This window comes from Notechis scutatus, chromosome 4 (genome assembly GCF_049901735.1).
Source record: "Notechis scutatus isolate UNSWTSFEM ecotype Mainland chromosome 4, rNotScu1.2, whole genome shotgun sequence".
Lineage (NCBI taxonomy): Eukaryota > Metazoa > Chordata > Lepidosauria > Squamata > Elapidae > Notechis > Notechis scutatus.
This window is the reverse complement of record NC_142012.1, coordinates 125,863,613-125,879,520: the sequence shown is the minus strand read 5'-3', so window position 1 is coordinate 125,879,520 and position 15,908 is coordinate 125,863,613. Positions and strand designations below refer to the sequence as shown.

General features: G+C 36.5%; 1 protein-coding gene and 1 long non-coding RNA gene across 3 annotated transcripts in view; one reads left to right on the top strand and one right to left on the bottom strand.

The window, feature by feature from the left end:
• Positions 1-15,908, bottom strand: part of HS6ST1 (heparan sulfate 6-O-sulfotransferase 1) — a 203,388-nt gene that overhangs the window by 147,843 nt on the left and 39,637 nt on the right. The gene's annotated exons all lie outside the window — the stretch shown is intronic.
• LOC148130901 (uncharacterized) lies at positions 2,314-14,500 on the top strand. 2 transcript variants are annotated; one of them, XR_015749442.1, is made up of 4 exons: positions 2,314-2,530; positions 11,533-11,704; positions 12,682-12,884; positions 13,819-14,500. It is a non-coding gene; the product is annotated as an uncharacterized LOC148130901 (long non-coding RNA). The 2 variants fall into 2 exon arrangements; XR_015749441.1 differs by lacking the exon at positions 2,314-2,530 and having other exon boundaries at positions 11,413-11,704.

Genomic DNA, 15,908 nt, shown 5'->3' with positions numbered 1-15,908 from the left:
AACATATGGCAACTTCAAATCTCAACAAATAAATGCTCTGTCTTACATATTGGTAAAAAAAATCAGAAAATAAAATACAAGCTGAATAGTCAAGATCTTGTTGATGACCCAAGCTCTGTAAAGGACCTGGGAATACTCACCTCTAATGATCTAAGTGCTAGAGCCCACTGCAACTACATAGCCAAAAAGGCATTAAGAGTTGTTAACCTAATCCTACGTTGCTTTTTCTCTGGTAATATCTCACTACTAACCAGAGCATACAAAACATTTGCTAGACCAATACTCGAATACAGTTCATCAGTCTGGAATCCTTATCACGTATGTGATATTAACACAATTGAGAAAGTCCAGAAGTATTTCACAAGAAGAGTTCTCCACTCTTCTACCCGCTTGTAGAATACCTTATGCCACCAGACTCGAAATTCTAAAACTAGAAAACCTCGAATTACGCTACGCCTTCGGTCCGACTTAAGCATGGTATATAAAATCATACATTGCAATGTCCTACCTGTCAATGAATACTTCAGCTTTAACCATAACAACACAAGAGCACACAAACAGATACAAACTCAAAGTAAACCGCACCAAACTTGATTGCAGGAAATACGACTTCAGCAATAGAGTGGTCAATGTCTGGAATACTCTACCCGACTCTGTAGTCTCTTCCCCAAACCCCAAAAACTTTAACCTTAGATTGTCTACTATTGACCTCACCCCTTTCCTAAGAGGTCTGTAGGGGGCATGCATAAGCGCACCAACGTGCCTACCGTCCCTGTCCTATTGTTTCTCTTATTCTTTTATTTTTCTTATATGTACCCATTTCATATATTCACAACTATGTATACACTTGTACTTATTATCTTGTAAACAATTGACAAATCAAATAAATAAATAAATAAATAAAACATGTGTAATGGAACATGTGGGTGATCTTGGGAAACAAAAGAAGAGATGCTGCCAAGGAAACAATCAGAGAAGAGAGGCAAGAATCCTCAGTATATCTTGATGGTTAGAGAAAGAAACATAAGAAGAACCCTCCTTAATTGTTCAGATGGTTAAAATTGGTGGCAGGATATTTGTACTTTTTGCAAAATTTGTTAATACAGCCTTACAATAAAGTTGTGTTTCCTATCTGGTTTACGTGGGAAGCTGACAGTATGCCATCACACAGCAGGAAAGCTGGTACAGAAATAGCAGTCCCATCTGTTCCTGAAAGCCCAACCACACAAATAGGGTCTCCCATCTGGTTGTCTGGTGGGCAACCTGGGTGGGGGAGCTTTCTGTATCCCATTCTCTGAAATGACAAATAGCTCTTGATCTTCTTCCATGTAGTATCATTTCAAACTGCTATCCTATTCTTCCTCTACTGTCTTTCTCGAGACTAAACATGCAGGTCATGAATGTGGGCATTTAGGTCTAAATATGCTAACTTCTCTTCCTGCAAGGAAACAGAAGTACTGTCTGTACGAGGCACATTCAGCATAGTATATAGTAGTGGGGTAAAGTGTTGGACAGGAGTGGAGAGACTTCTATTTTACCTAAGTCACTGAAGTTATCATAAAGGATGACTGTAAGAATCAAAACAAGGAGCAAAAAGGCCCTCATGGCTCCGTACATAGACTTTAATAGAACAGGTAAAAGAATCCTTAATGCTAGCCTATGGATCAAAGGAAACCCTAGAGAGATTCGAGTTATGTGGGACAATTAATACAATTTGAAAGGGAAGGAACTGCTAGCATACAAGACAGATTTCTTTTGGGCTATAAGATGGAAACATTTCAGGAACATATTTTTCCCACGCCAAAAGTATAGATACTTTTGTAGGTAAATTAGTTAGTAAATTAGTGATATGGCAGCCAAATGGGCTTTTTACATATCTTAATCTCAATGGTACTAATTGGCTTTAGTTTATTAATCAATGATATCCTTACAAAACCAGAACGACAAACACACACACACACCCCTGGCTACCACCTGGAACATTGTTTTTATTTATGCAAACTTCCCATCCTCAACTCCTCTAGAACAAAATGGATTCTTCACAGAAGATTCAGAGTAATGCTGATGCACATATAAAAATACAATTACTTGTCTACAGAGAGCTACTGAACCAAAATTTCTCTATTACAAAGCACATTTAGAAGCATTTTAAGGGCAAAGCTTCAATACAGCAGTCCAAAGAACTAAAATGCACTGGGAAACACACTGCTGTCTTTTACAGAGCTTCGCAGATTTGTCCCTGACTTGACAGAGACTTGTGCCCCTGGTGGCATGTCATGTTTCAGGTCAGTAGTTTTGAGTCTGAAGCTGGTTAATTATTTAATAGGGAAGTGCTGTTCAACATGAAAACTGTAACCACTGTGTGGATTATTTTCTTTCTTGCTTGCTTTCTGAAAATACTTCTGTTCTGACAACTAGTCCTTTAGGTTAGAAAAGCTCCAATCTATCCTTCCACTATCATCAAACTACATTGCTACAAGTTCCCAGATAAGATGTTTGTAGGAAGAGGTTTCAAAGCAACTATTTCCAGGTATTGTAGAAACTGGACTTTTTCTAAAAGGGCAGTAGGATGAAAATCAAGTTGTCTTAAGGGTTTCCTTTGAAATACTGCTTGTTTATAAAAATAGAAGAAGTGGAAGAAAAAATGATAATATAAGGCAGTTGTTACACTCTTTAGACTTTTTTGCACATGTTTAAATGTTGATATTTCACCCTGTTTTGTAAGGTTGGAACCTCCAAAAATGACAGTTGGGACAGCACAATCTTTCATGAGAACTGAGTGAGAAATTTCCAAAAGATTGTGCAAATTCCTTTTTAGGCATGATGGCAATGGTAAGAATAGTGTTTGAAATACAGCTCAGTAAGCAATATTTGTATATCTTTCAGGGTAATGCTGTGCATGTCTTTGTCTCTGACATGCTGCCTTCTCTTACACACACACAAATCCCAAAAGGAGAAAAAAATGAATACCAGGGAGTTTCATTAACATTTTCCATGGCTGATACCCTAAGCTCAGAACCGCAGGCTTCATATAGCTTTGTGCAATGAAACAAGATCAATGGGGAGGGGAAACATAGCAAAAGGATCACCTTTTGCAAAACAATTGGCAAATAAGAGGCACCCAAACCTGACTGAGGGCACAGCGGAGGACAAAAAATTAAATTCCTTTATTGCCAGCCAAAGCCCCAAGTGCTGAAGTGTCTCCTGCGCTTACATTATAAAAGAAAGGAGAGGAAAGAAAGAAGAGCTTCTAGCCATGTCTATTATACAGTATGCAATTTGGTTCTTTTGATAGAAAAAGTTTAATGAAGCAGGGATAAGGACAGAAGATCGCTAAAGTATATTCTGGTCTCTGAAAGGGGACTCCTGTACATACTTAATTAGATGGGAGTCCCTATCAGCATAAATAGGGATCCTAATGAATAGATATTATTGGGATTAGACACTTCTAATTTTACGAGTCGCAGCTTCACCTCTCATAAATCCTCTCCAACATAACTTGGTAGAGTTAATGGTATTTCTGGCACATGTGCTACTGGCAGCAGTAAAAGCTTTCTTTCTTAGCCACGAGTGGGATTAAACTTTACAATTTTAAAGGGAAGAATGAGTTAAATTCACAAATGAATACTTCCTCAATTGATTTGGAGAATGGATATGCTTTAGATATTGTCTGAAAGAGTAAAGGGAAGAAAGAAATAATATTATTTTGGACTAGGAGTTTAATATCATTGTAGGAATTAATTTTTCACAGATTGCAAGACAATATGATCCCCCACATTGTACAGTGCTCATAATGTAGTTTAAACTGTTAATATGATGGTCATTAGCTAAATTCTTGAGAAATAGTTAAAGCAGATGTAGGACAGCATTTACTATGCCTTAAACCAGGGGTCTTCAAACTTGACAGCTTTAAGACTTGTGGACTTCAACTCCCAGAATTCCTCCTCCTCTCATGTTAGCTCAGGAATTCTGGGAGTTGAAGTTCACAAGTCTTAAACTTGCCAAGTTTGCCTAGACCTTGCTGTAAACAGAATTGTGTTAAAGGCAAGCAGATTATTTAATCTGCAGCTTACTATATCATACCTTGACATTTATGAAATATGAGAAAAGAAAGAGAAAAGTCCAGTGTGGTGCCATGTTTGATGATGTTTCACTGTTTTCTTCATGAGAATGTTTTAGCGAAAAGTTATAATGTAGCATTGACTTCACATACTTTTAAATTCTAACATTTCCCCTCCATCCCATACAAGCAAACAGCAAAAGTCGAAGCACTTTTCTTTCCCTGCTGTTTAGGTAAAGGTCTCCAAAGGAAGGCAAAACTTCTAAGAAATCTGTTATTTTAAAAGAGAAAATGTTACTCTGACAACATTAAAGAGTTGTACATAAACACACCTGCAGTAATAGTAATTTACAGGACTGTTTCAACCAGGTAGCTGTGAGGACTAGAAGCAAAGTCTAAATGTGTAATGATGTCAGGAAGTTGTGTCAGGAAAGACTTCAAAATCAATGGTTTGCCAGTAAACAAATCCTCTCAAAACTGGGAGTCTTTCCAATGTGTGGAAGAATTATTTGCAATGAATAGAGGTCTAGATCAGAGATGTCAGACTGGCGGCCTGTGGGCTGGATGTGTCACGCACTGGCCACACCCACCCCACCTCTGCAAATGGGAAAAATGTCACAAACGGTCACATGATGACATGAGTTTGACACCCATGGTCTAGGTACTTGAACAATATCTTGGCTAGGGAAAACTATATTAGGGTTCAATGAATATTCCCTTCTGTGGAGGTAGTGCATTTTATAGCTACTAAGAAAACAGGACTATTTGTACCCCTGTGAACTCTGAGCTGAAAATATTTTAACTGGATATTTTTGTGAAAAATAACATAGCAGAGAGAAAGGAAAGACAGAGATCCATTCTATGATGGTTGGCAACTTAAAGATGTGAGGACTTCAACTCCCAGAATTCCCGTTTCAAAAACACTGCAGTATATGTTAGCATCAATTTTACATGCAAAACCTTAATGCAAATGCTGCACACATGTAAACAACAGTAAAAGATCAAAGGCTATACTACAGTCCCTTTAAAAGCTTCCACTAATCAAAGAGAAAACTGAAGGCTGCAATTTGGAATGCAGAGGAAAGCAAACTATCTTCTGAAATATCTCCAGAACAATAAAATAGGATATACTTTCATTTCAGAGTACATATGCACTTTGATTCTGGCAATAGAGAACCATAGTTCTAATCTTTGCATGAATTGAAGTATTTATCTCATTTGTTTTGCAGCCTGCCCTTATCAGCCTTATTTCTCTTGACCATAATCTGACCATATTAATCCCTGGTTGTTCAAACAGAAGCTCTTTTTCTCCTGCAATCCAATAAAGCACTTAAGCACAAGTTAAACACACTTCTTACTCTGTTGTAGGTAATTAATGGCAGTTGACTTTGACTGGATCGGTCTTCTGCACTCAGCTAACCTTGTTGCCATGTGACACCAATAGACTAAATGAGCAACTCCCACTGAGGTGGGTCTATAATAAGGTTCTTATTGCTAATGACTTCTACAGTACTTTTAAAAGGGGCCAAGTGCTTTTGAAGTAAGGCATTATTATTTCTAGTTTAGTGATCAAGACTGAAGGTTAAAAGATTTGTCCTAGAATAGATCAGCGCAGCAAAAAAAAATATAGTTCTGCTAAGGAAAGCTTTATAAATAAATTATGCAAATTGCACTGAGCTCAATTATTTAGCTTAATTTATTCTAATGCTAGCATCAGAAAAGACGTGTTCCCATTTCCATATAGAACATTACAATGGGCCCTCTTTCCATGTTGTTATGCATGTCACAAAATTTATTTTTTATTATACCCCTACTTTTTTTTCTTAGGTGTCCATGGGGAAATCTTTCATTTTATTCCCACTGCAAATATCTTGGTCTTGGTTAGAGAGTGACTCACTCAAAGATACCCACTGAATTTCTTCTTGTGAGAGTGGACCTGAACTTGGATCTTTCCAATTCTTAAACCCAATGCCATTACACCACCCAGGCTCTAAGACACTGAATCTGGCATCACCATATTGAATGCTACAGTATCATAACTGATCTGCACCAGTCCAACTACAATAGGTCCAAGAATCTCACACTAACCATTTGTACTTCTCTAGGTCTCTATCACCTCTGTAAAATTATTTTTTCTATACCAGAACTATTGTCCATAGGCTAGAAGGAGAAACTTTTACATTGCAGGCTATTAACTAAGCATCTATCATGGTAATAGCATGACTATTAAAACAGAGTAAAATACAAATTAATTTGACATTTTATCTTCTTTATATAAAGACAAAGCTCTTTTTTGTGACAGGTGGGTATTTGTCCTGAAGTTTAGCTTTACCACCAGAAATAACAGGGACAAAGCAATAGAAATTCCATTAGCTTGTAGTTCTAGAGTAGGGCTGTCAAACTTGTGGCCCGCAGGCTAGATGCATCATGATGTTCTGAGCTCATGGCATTTGCAAAAGGCACTCTAGTCAGATCAGAATGCTTGAGATAAAAAGATACCCTTTTAGAATGGTGTCAAAATTAAGAATAAAATATTAAAAGTGGAAAGAAATCATTCATCCTTTCCTGTGATAGAGAGAGAGAGAGAGAGAGAGAGAGAGAGAGAGAGAGAGAGAGAGAGAGAGAGAGAGAATCCTTCTGTTTAATTATATCTGATTCTCAGATTACTGGGTAAATTGCACTGAAAAACTAGCTGATGCCAGACATTAGTGTGGAGGTAAGAAATTATCCTGTTACGAATGATAATGCTGAGGGGTTCAAGAACTTCAGGTTTGGGGGCAGCATAGAGCTCTCTTTGATTATGCAGAGTTTTTTAAATTATTATTTTAAGGCATAAAATTCATGATAACGTAAGTGGACACTCTAAAACAAGCTTAGAATACTTCAGAAACAGGAAACCTTGGCTTGGCCCCTATATATTATTCAACCACATTTATTTGTTATTCCCCTCACTTGCTCCAGTTTTCAAATCCACACCATGATTAAATGTGGTGCTCAGTCACTAAAACATCTATCCTTGTCTTAAGCCCTTGAGGAGATTTTCTTGCTCAACGCTTCAGGCATAAAGAAATACTCCCTGAATGACTCTTTCAGCTCTGTGGCTTATTTTACATATTTTGTTACCTTATTTGGTTTTGGCTTAGGATCTTAAATGATTAGTGAACCCATCTTAGAATCATATCATCAGAACCATCTTAGGCTCTCAGGTAGCAGAAGCCATCACAGCCCAACAAGAACAAGAGTATCATAGGGGATTGATCAACTCTAATAAATCTCCCTACATGCTGGTAGTCCATTAGGATAGAAGACTTAGAAAACTGCCAACCAAAATATCCCCTCCTCTTTCTCTCTCTCTCTCTCTCACACACACAAACACACACACACCCTCCAAAACTCTTGACCTCCTTGAAAGTGGCCTTTCTGTAATAAAAAATTACAGAAAAAAATAGACCCGTGAAGCATCCAATTCAATAGAAACATCATGAGATACTGCACTTAAGGGAGAGGGAAAGGGAGGGAGGCAGGGAGAGGGAGGGGGAGGGAGGGAAGGAGGGAGAGAGGGAGGGAGAGAGAGACTCTTCTGCTAAATGAGCAACTACCTTGGGTTTTACTGAACACAGCCCTAAAATTTGAACCCTGCTGACTTTTCAATGATGACGTCACTGAATATGCAAGAGAGTCCAGATGTATCTCATCATGAATCCCACTGAATTCACTATCTATTTAGCTAGTAGTACTGGGGGAAGACCTGGCTGAAACCCCAGTCAAGCATATTTCCTTAGAATACTGCCCCCCCGCCCCCAGAAAGCTACATGTTTTCCAAGCCCTTGAAGCCCCAAAGGAGATTACTGTACTGAAATACAAAAATACAATCTGAGCTGGAAAAGAACTTTTAGGGAGGAATTGCTCACTTCTACAATGTTGCCATATCTTGTGCACTAAACCAGTGTTGTATTTTAGACTTTTTGTATTTAGACTTTTACAAATGGGCATGAATAAAGAGTGTTAAAGTGATTTATAAAACATACAAACAATAACAATTTGATGCTATTAAAATCCTCATCAGAAAAGATTAATTACATGACATTACTGTAGTGTTCTATTCCATTTTTAAAAGTTTTTACAAAAAGCTGTGTGCTTGAGATGGTTAAGTATTTTTCTAATTAACTCTTGTTTCCAATTAATGTAATTTAAATGTGTCTTTGTCTCCACATTCCCATGTTGTATTCTCAGTATCTTTACCACCATCCTAAACTGATCTCACCATTGTTTCCTTAAGATTGTATTTACCATACTTTTCCATTTACTTTTATTACTTTCGAAACTGACAATTTTGTTTTCACCTTTGTCTGAAGACCCTCCTCCTATCCAAATAATATTCATGTGGATATAAGCCTTTAGAGCCAATGCAGACATACAATATATTGTACATCTATCAACAGTGCTTGTGTTCTCAAGGGCAAATGCAAAATTTCTCCACTGAAAAAGAAAGAAAGATATGAGTACCTTTGTGTGTGTTTGTGTGTGTGTAATATGAGCAAGAAAGATTAGATTAGATTAGACTTAAGTTGTACTATATGTTCATTATGTCATGTCACTTTCAATTCAAATGATAAGTTATTTCAGCCTCAATTTCTTATTTGTAAAATCAAATTAATTTGCCACTGCTAGTCACTGAAACTGTGCAAAGTCATCAACAATAAGAGAACAAAAACTCTACTAAATTGACATTCATAAAGCTGAGCTAAATACTTTCATTTTAATAACAGAGACTGTCTTTTGAAAAAATAAATCATTCTGGAAGATAAGCCTCTTCTGCAACATTTCCAAATTTCAAATTCAACTTTTGAAACCCTGTGACTATTACTGAGAGGCAGAAACCTAGGGACGGAGCAGGCTTTTTCTCTTATTATTTTTATTTGGTGAAAACATATCCCCATTAGAGATATATACTATTTACATTATTGTGTTTTTATTTTAAGATGCTCTAACTTTATGCTTCCATAATGTGCATTGTGGTTTCCTTTTTAGATCATTTTGGTCATTTCTTACTAACCGATTTTGATCTGCTGCCTATAGATAAACCAATATATCAATGATATAAATAACAGGGACAGCGTAATCTTTTTATGTCAAAGAAAAAAGAAACACCAAAACAAACAATTTATAGGAAAGCTAGGCATGTTAATGCTAATAACAAACGGACACCTCACATTTGGCAAGACTTCAGGTTTCCCCATAAATCCTTTAGCTTAGAAATCCTACATGACTCAGTAGCCAGAAAAGCTTTATCAAGTGCTGAGTTGTACCACATGGGGATTATACCCTATATCTGCTGCAGAAAGCACACTTGGCGCTTGCACAGTGATGACAGCATGTCAGTGTAGGCACACTTCAAACATCAAAAAGGGTTGGTTCACAGAGAACCAGTTTTTGTTCTCTCTGTATTTCCGATGTGGCTGAAACTGTGTTCTAGTATATTCGCTTGCCATGTCCCTGTCATCCCAACTTACATTCTTCTCACAGAGGGGAGAGTGGTGAAAACAGCTGGCTGTGACATAGGCTTCCACCAAGAGGCCCTCTAAATCTTCTAAATACAGTATATCCTTTAGGAGGATGGGAATTTTACATTTGCATTTTAAATATGCAATTGTGGATATAAATGGATTAAAGCTTCCCAGCCTTGTATAAAATCCTTCCATTTTATGACTTTAATTAAAAAATCAACTGTGATAATATTTCTCTAGTCAAAAATAGTGTGTGCCTTGAAGTCAGTCTTGACTCCTGACAACTGCGCAAACAAGTCCATGCAGATTTCTTGGCAACATTTTTCAGAAATGGCTTGCCAGGACTGTCTTCCCCAGATTGACAGAGTGACTGGTTTTGTGCCTAAGGCAGGACTAGAATTCCTGTTCTCTGTTTTTAACCCAGAAATTTGAATTGTAACATCAAACGAATAGCAGAGTGAGGGGAAAGGGGCCTTCCTTCTGCCTTGGGTCTGAATTTACAAAGATTTTGCTAAACATTATTACATTTCACACGGCAAAGCTTAGGAAGTTTGATTACATTTGTTTTCAGAGAAATGGATTTAGAAGACTTTTAGATCTTTCTTACTTCCAACATATTTCTTTGTTCTTCCTCAGGGGGATCCCAATTTATCTTTACACAGAGTCAATCCATCATTTCAAGAAAATTACTGTGTTACACCTTCTGTCTCTTTTAATAATACAAAGTGCATGTTTCACACCTAGTTTTAAGGATTAAGTCAGGGTCTGTTATTGACCACATAATCACAATAATTTAATCCTAAATATTTTAGATGTCATCACACAAAGAAAGGTACTGGTTTCATCACCTTATACCTGATAGAATGAAAAACTATGAAGGACACAGCTGGCTTCAAAGTCAGTCCTCTGATTTTTTTTTTACAGAATTCCAATGTAAAGTCTACCTAGTATAGATTACTGAGATATAGGATTAAGATCAGAATGGGATCCTATCTTTCAGCACTTTAATAGAGACTAAACAACTCTGTCAACATTCAAGGCTTGTTCTCTTTAGCCTTTTGTTTTGCACTGTCACACAATAAAATTCTGTACATTAAAAATATTGGTTAAGGAACAAGGATAACTGCCCTCCCTGGAACACTTTTTAGCATATATTAACATTTCAGGAGTAAGACTTATATGACATCTGACACATCGTATCTATTAAGTCCCATTTATATACTTAATTAAAATTAATGCAACCATCTGTCCATACAGAATGTGCATAGTTTTAATTGCACATTTCTGCTTTTCTCCATAATATGCAAACAAATCTATGCCTCTTCTCTCATCTAGCCTGATTATAGCATGGTCTGGAGAAGGAATGAATTGGATAATAATGATATTGTTTCCTGAATCTGTTTGTTCTCTTCTTTCTTAAGAGGAACAATTAAAGGCATGCTAAAAACTGGTCAGGAATAATTAGCCACTGAAATCCATTGCCTCTGTCAACAAATTGTCAAAATCACCCCAGTGATATTAAGACTGAGTAGATCCTTGTTTCAATAGGCATTTTTTTAAAAAAAAAATGCAATAAAAATATGCAATCTGAATAAGATTTGCAAATTCTTTTTGGCACAACCAGGGAGAGTTGAGATTATTTAAACCCCATCAAAATCAATGGTCTTGAATGCACAATTAAACACTTAAATCCCATTGATTCAATGAGTCTTAACTTTGTTTTGATTATACACCCTGGGTGCAATCCAAGCAGATATTTAATGTGAGGACAAGCCTTAGGGGATGGGGAGGAGGAAAGAATTAGGCTAAGGTTTTCATAATCTTCCCATATTGCAACTTACTTCTGAATTCTACAAAGCATTTTTGAAAAACTTAAATAGCACTTCATTCACTCTTCTGGCAGAAAAGAAGGAAAGGCAACAGTTTGACAATTCAGCTCACATCTTGTATTTGCAAATATTCCAGCAAGCTCAATTATTGACAAGATGAAAAAGATAAAGACAAATGGTCAGTGAAGAGCTCAACTATATATAAACTTGAAAAGGTGAAAAATGCAGATCTTTTGTTCCCCTAGCACCAAGGCCAGCTCCAGATTAATATGGACTCCCCTCTATTTCACCTTCTCTTCTCATGCATGGTAAGCTTATTACTGTTGTCCTTTTTACATACATCTGCACTTCTTTTCTTTTGCTTTCTGAATCTAAAGTCTTTGCTCCTTCAACCAATGAGTTCATCTGAAATGGTGATGGGTAAAATCGGCATTGTGATTAGTACTAGGGAAATGCAAGCCACTTGACACTGTTATGAACTATAATGCTCCAATACTGCTCTATAGCATTGTAGGTTACTGAAATGGCAAGTAAGTTGCAACTTCTTGGTACAACTAGAGAGATCCTGTCCACTGATAAAAGACTATTGTGTTTTAAGACACACACAATAGACCTTGTGTGTTAAGAACATAAGGATCCTGTAGTTTGCATCCTGGTGTTAACTGGTGTTAACTGCTGAACTATATATGTGTGAGTGGCCTTCTAGGTGCAATAATAATAATAATAATAATAATAATAATAATAATAATAATAATAATAATAATAATAATAATAATAATAATATTTTGGTTCAGTCTTTTTGACAGTCATATAGACACAGAGGTCTCCAACCTTGGCAACTTTAAACCCTTCCCCTTGTGTGTGTATGTGTGGATGCACACTCTTTTGAGTCAGTTTTTACTCCTGATAATTTTACTCCTGGCAATTTTCTTGGCCAGATTTTTTAAAAGTTGTTTGCTTCTTTCCTAGGGCTGAAAAAAAGTGACTGGCCTAAGGTCACCTAGCTCACTTAGTGCTTAAGGTGAGACTAGAAATCATGTTTTCTCAGTTTATACACAACACCAAACGGGCTTTCTAAAGTTCCCTTACTCTTGAAATATTCTTGGACTTAATCACTATGGTTAATAGGGAAAACACATGTAGCCATTGTCTGTTGTTTATAGAGTGCTGGCAGTAACTTTGAATATCAGATATTGTTCCACCATTCTACTATGGAATTTTACCATTGTTGTCTGTTGTTCCGCTCATTTGCAATCCGAAGCACATATTTTTGGATCTTGTTTAGATGTTAAATAAATCTGCATAGGCTTCCAAGGACAACCTCATCAAATCTGAGAACACCAGTATAAAGCAGCCAAATTTATCATTAAAAATAGAAAGAAACAAGAAAGAAAAAATGGAAAGACAGATGGATGGAAAAGAGACCAAATAAAATGCCTTGGTGGCTTGTGTACCAAACAGGGAATTTGAGACTGTATGACCTCTGAGGTACCTTCCATTTGTATGATTTTGTGAAAATACCTTGTATATATAATTTGTTATTTTTAATCAGGAGCACATATTTAGACAAATATACATAAACATATGTAGCAAATGTTCTGATGTTGGGGTCATGTCTGGTCTAAGCTACTAATAATTTTCTAAAACAGATCTCAACTAGGACTTTTTAAATTTAAACAGAACTACAGCTGGATATATAGCTATTCCTAATAATTGCACCTCTAATACTCACTATTTTCACCAGTCTCATTTATTAAAGAACTAACCGCAACTGTTTTTGCAGATTAGGCCCAACTATATAAGTTATAGCATCGTTCAAATATGATTTTATTTCCAAGAGTGGCAGATCTAAGCAGATAATTCCCCTTACTTACACTTTTGCTTGACAAGTAGTTTATTGCAAATAGTTGGATAGTTTTATGTTTTCCAAAGGAATAGCAACTGATTGTTATATAGAGATGGCCTATTATAATGCAAGACTGTTGAATCTGGCCAGAAAAAAGTAAATACATCAAGAAATAACATCTCATAAACATTCTAATATACATTTACATTTCAAAATGGAAAAAATCTTTCTTTCCATTTGACTGATGTACTGGAAAAATAGATGGGTTAAACACTGCTTGTTATGAATTCTTAGATGGAGAGTGGAAAGTATTTCCATTGGCAACACAGATAAAGCTAAATTGTGACTATGATGAAACAATAGTAGAGGCATCTTATCTCATTTCAGCCTTATCAAAGAAGGAAGGGGTATTCTGAGTTATCTCAAACTCAGCCACTTGCTGTCATGTAAGTCAGGGAGATATTTCTGATTGTATGAGACAATTCCTAATAAGAGTTTGTATGTGTGTATTTATATGCATACGTATGCATATATTTCTTTCATGGTTCACTCTCTCTTGTTCTCCCTTCTCTCCAGAACTTGTCTTGCCACATCACACAGTAGCTCTTTGTGCCAAAGAACAATGCATCAATAATGACAAGCTGGTCATGGTGGGAAATGCAGCCAATTTAATTTAACAGAAGGGATTCACATCATGGCACACTGTTGTCCATTAACAGAACAAACACCATTCTCCACATTGCCATCCCCACCACACCCTGCACTTGGCAATTGAAGCAAATCTTCCATGAAAATACATTTCCTATAATGTCCTGGTCATGGTTGGAGGGAGCTGCAGCACATTTCCATAAAGCTACCATGTGGAAAATTGCCTTGCTGTTCAAATGGAATAATGTGAAAGAATTTCCTTTTTCTAGCTGAGAGACTCAATCGTTTAAAAGAGACAGTCTAGAATATTATCAAGACACTTGCCAGCAACAAGGCAGAGATCTCAAAATTAAGACTGCAAATCAAACAGTTTTAAATAAAATGCAAAAACAAACTGCACATCACCATCCACTGGAAATAATCATGCATATACAGCAAGGTACTAATCAAAGCTATTATTGGCATTACAAATCCGTATTTGGGCAAGCTACAATTAAAAGTATTGAGGGATATTGTGTCTATAACGGCTGGGTCTGATCTGCAATACCCACTTTCCTCAGCTGGCTTGAGGAATCAAGAGAACCTCCAAAACGCCGGCGACTGGCTGTAAAATGGGTCAATTCCCAACCTTTTTACTCTCTGTAACATGAAATGAAAGGACATATGAAATGCGAAAGTTGATGCTGTTTAATTCCAGGGAGATAAACCTATGCACGTCAAAAATCTTGAAATAGTTGAGCAATTTGTAAAGCATGACATGGTCTGTATAGTCTCAATCCCAAATATAAGTTAGGAGTTCCCTTCTCAAAGGAGTATGGTGCAAATACATTGCCTGTTAAAGGCATTCACTTCTGATTTGGCAAATCGTTAACGAAACCAAAGCCTGCCTAGTTAGCTGGGTTTTTAAATAAAAATCTGGGCCAAGTCCAGTTACTTTTAGTTTATCTGCATTATCGCTGCATCCAGTGCTATAGTACACTTCTAGAGGTATGCACACATGTCCTTGTGTGCGTGCGTATGTGTGTATACATATACACGCATATATTGTGTATGGGCGTGCTCATACACATGTTGCATTCTAGAGACATATTTATATTGACGAGTCTAGTTTTCTTACAATAATAAGAACCTTGGTGACAAAATATTTAAAATGTTATCTTTTAATGAGCTGTTTCTTAAATAGGGAGATGGAGAAAGAGAGAGAGAGAGAGAGAGAGAGAGAGAGAGAGAGAGAGAGAGAGAGAGAGAGAGAGAGAGAGAGAGAGAGAGCTTGCTCTCTGGAAGAGCAGCTGTCCAGATCCCTGGGAGAAGAGCTTAAAATTTATTGTATTTGAATGTTTGGAAGTAATGAATAGAAAATAATTTTATATGCTTAGGTGAGACAGTCATAATAGTTATGGTGGCTTTGGTTCATGCTTTAGTGTTCAAAGAGATTTAATGTATTTAAACAGTAATTAGATTAATAATCAATTAATATACTCAATCGCAGATGTTGAATAAATGGTGTTAATTACTTGCTGTAAGCTACTTATGAATCTTACTTCTTTTAGCCCTTATATTGAGTCACATTCCCCAAAACCCAGAATTTATGTTGTTTTACACATTTGGAATCAGCAAGGTGAGTAACTTGCCAAAGGTATGAAGATGATGCAATAATTTATTTACTTGAATTTTGCAAGCAATGCTGATTTCTACTACCTTCTTCTGGAAAGTGAAACTAACATTCTAAACTGATTGTGTAACTGATAGACCTATTTTTCAAAATATAATGTCTTCGCAAATTTGAGGTTGAAACTGGCTTCTTGAGCAATGACAGTTAAAAAATTAAAAAATTGTGTGCCAAACAGATTTTTCAAACCCAAAGCCAAATGACTGCAACTATAATAAGTCTCAGAACGACTTCTTTGTATGTGCTTATATAACTCATATAACATCCAAAATAAAGTCATGGGTTGTAACTCATTTTATTTTGCTTTAATCAGACTCTGCTTTGGATATTCTATCCAGTTCAGCACAAA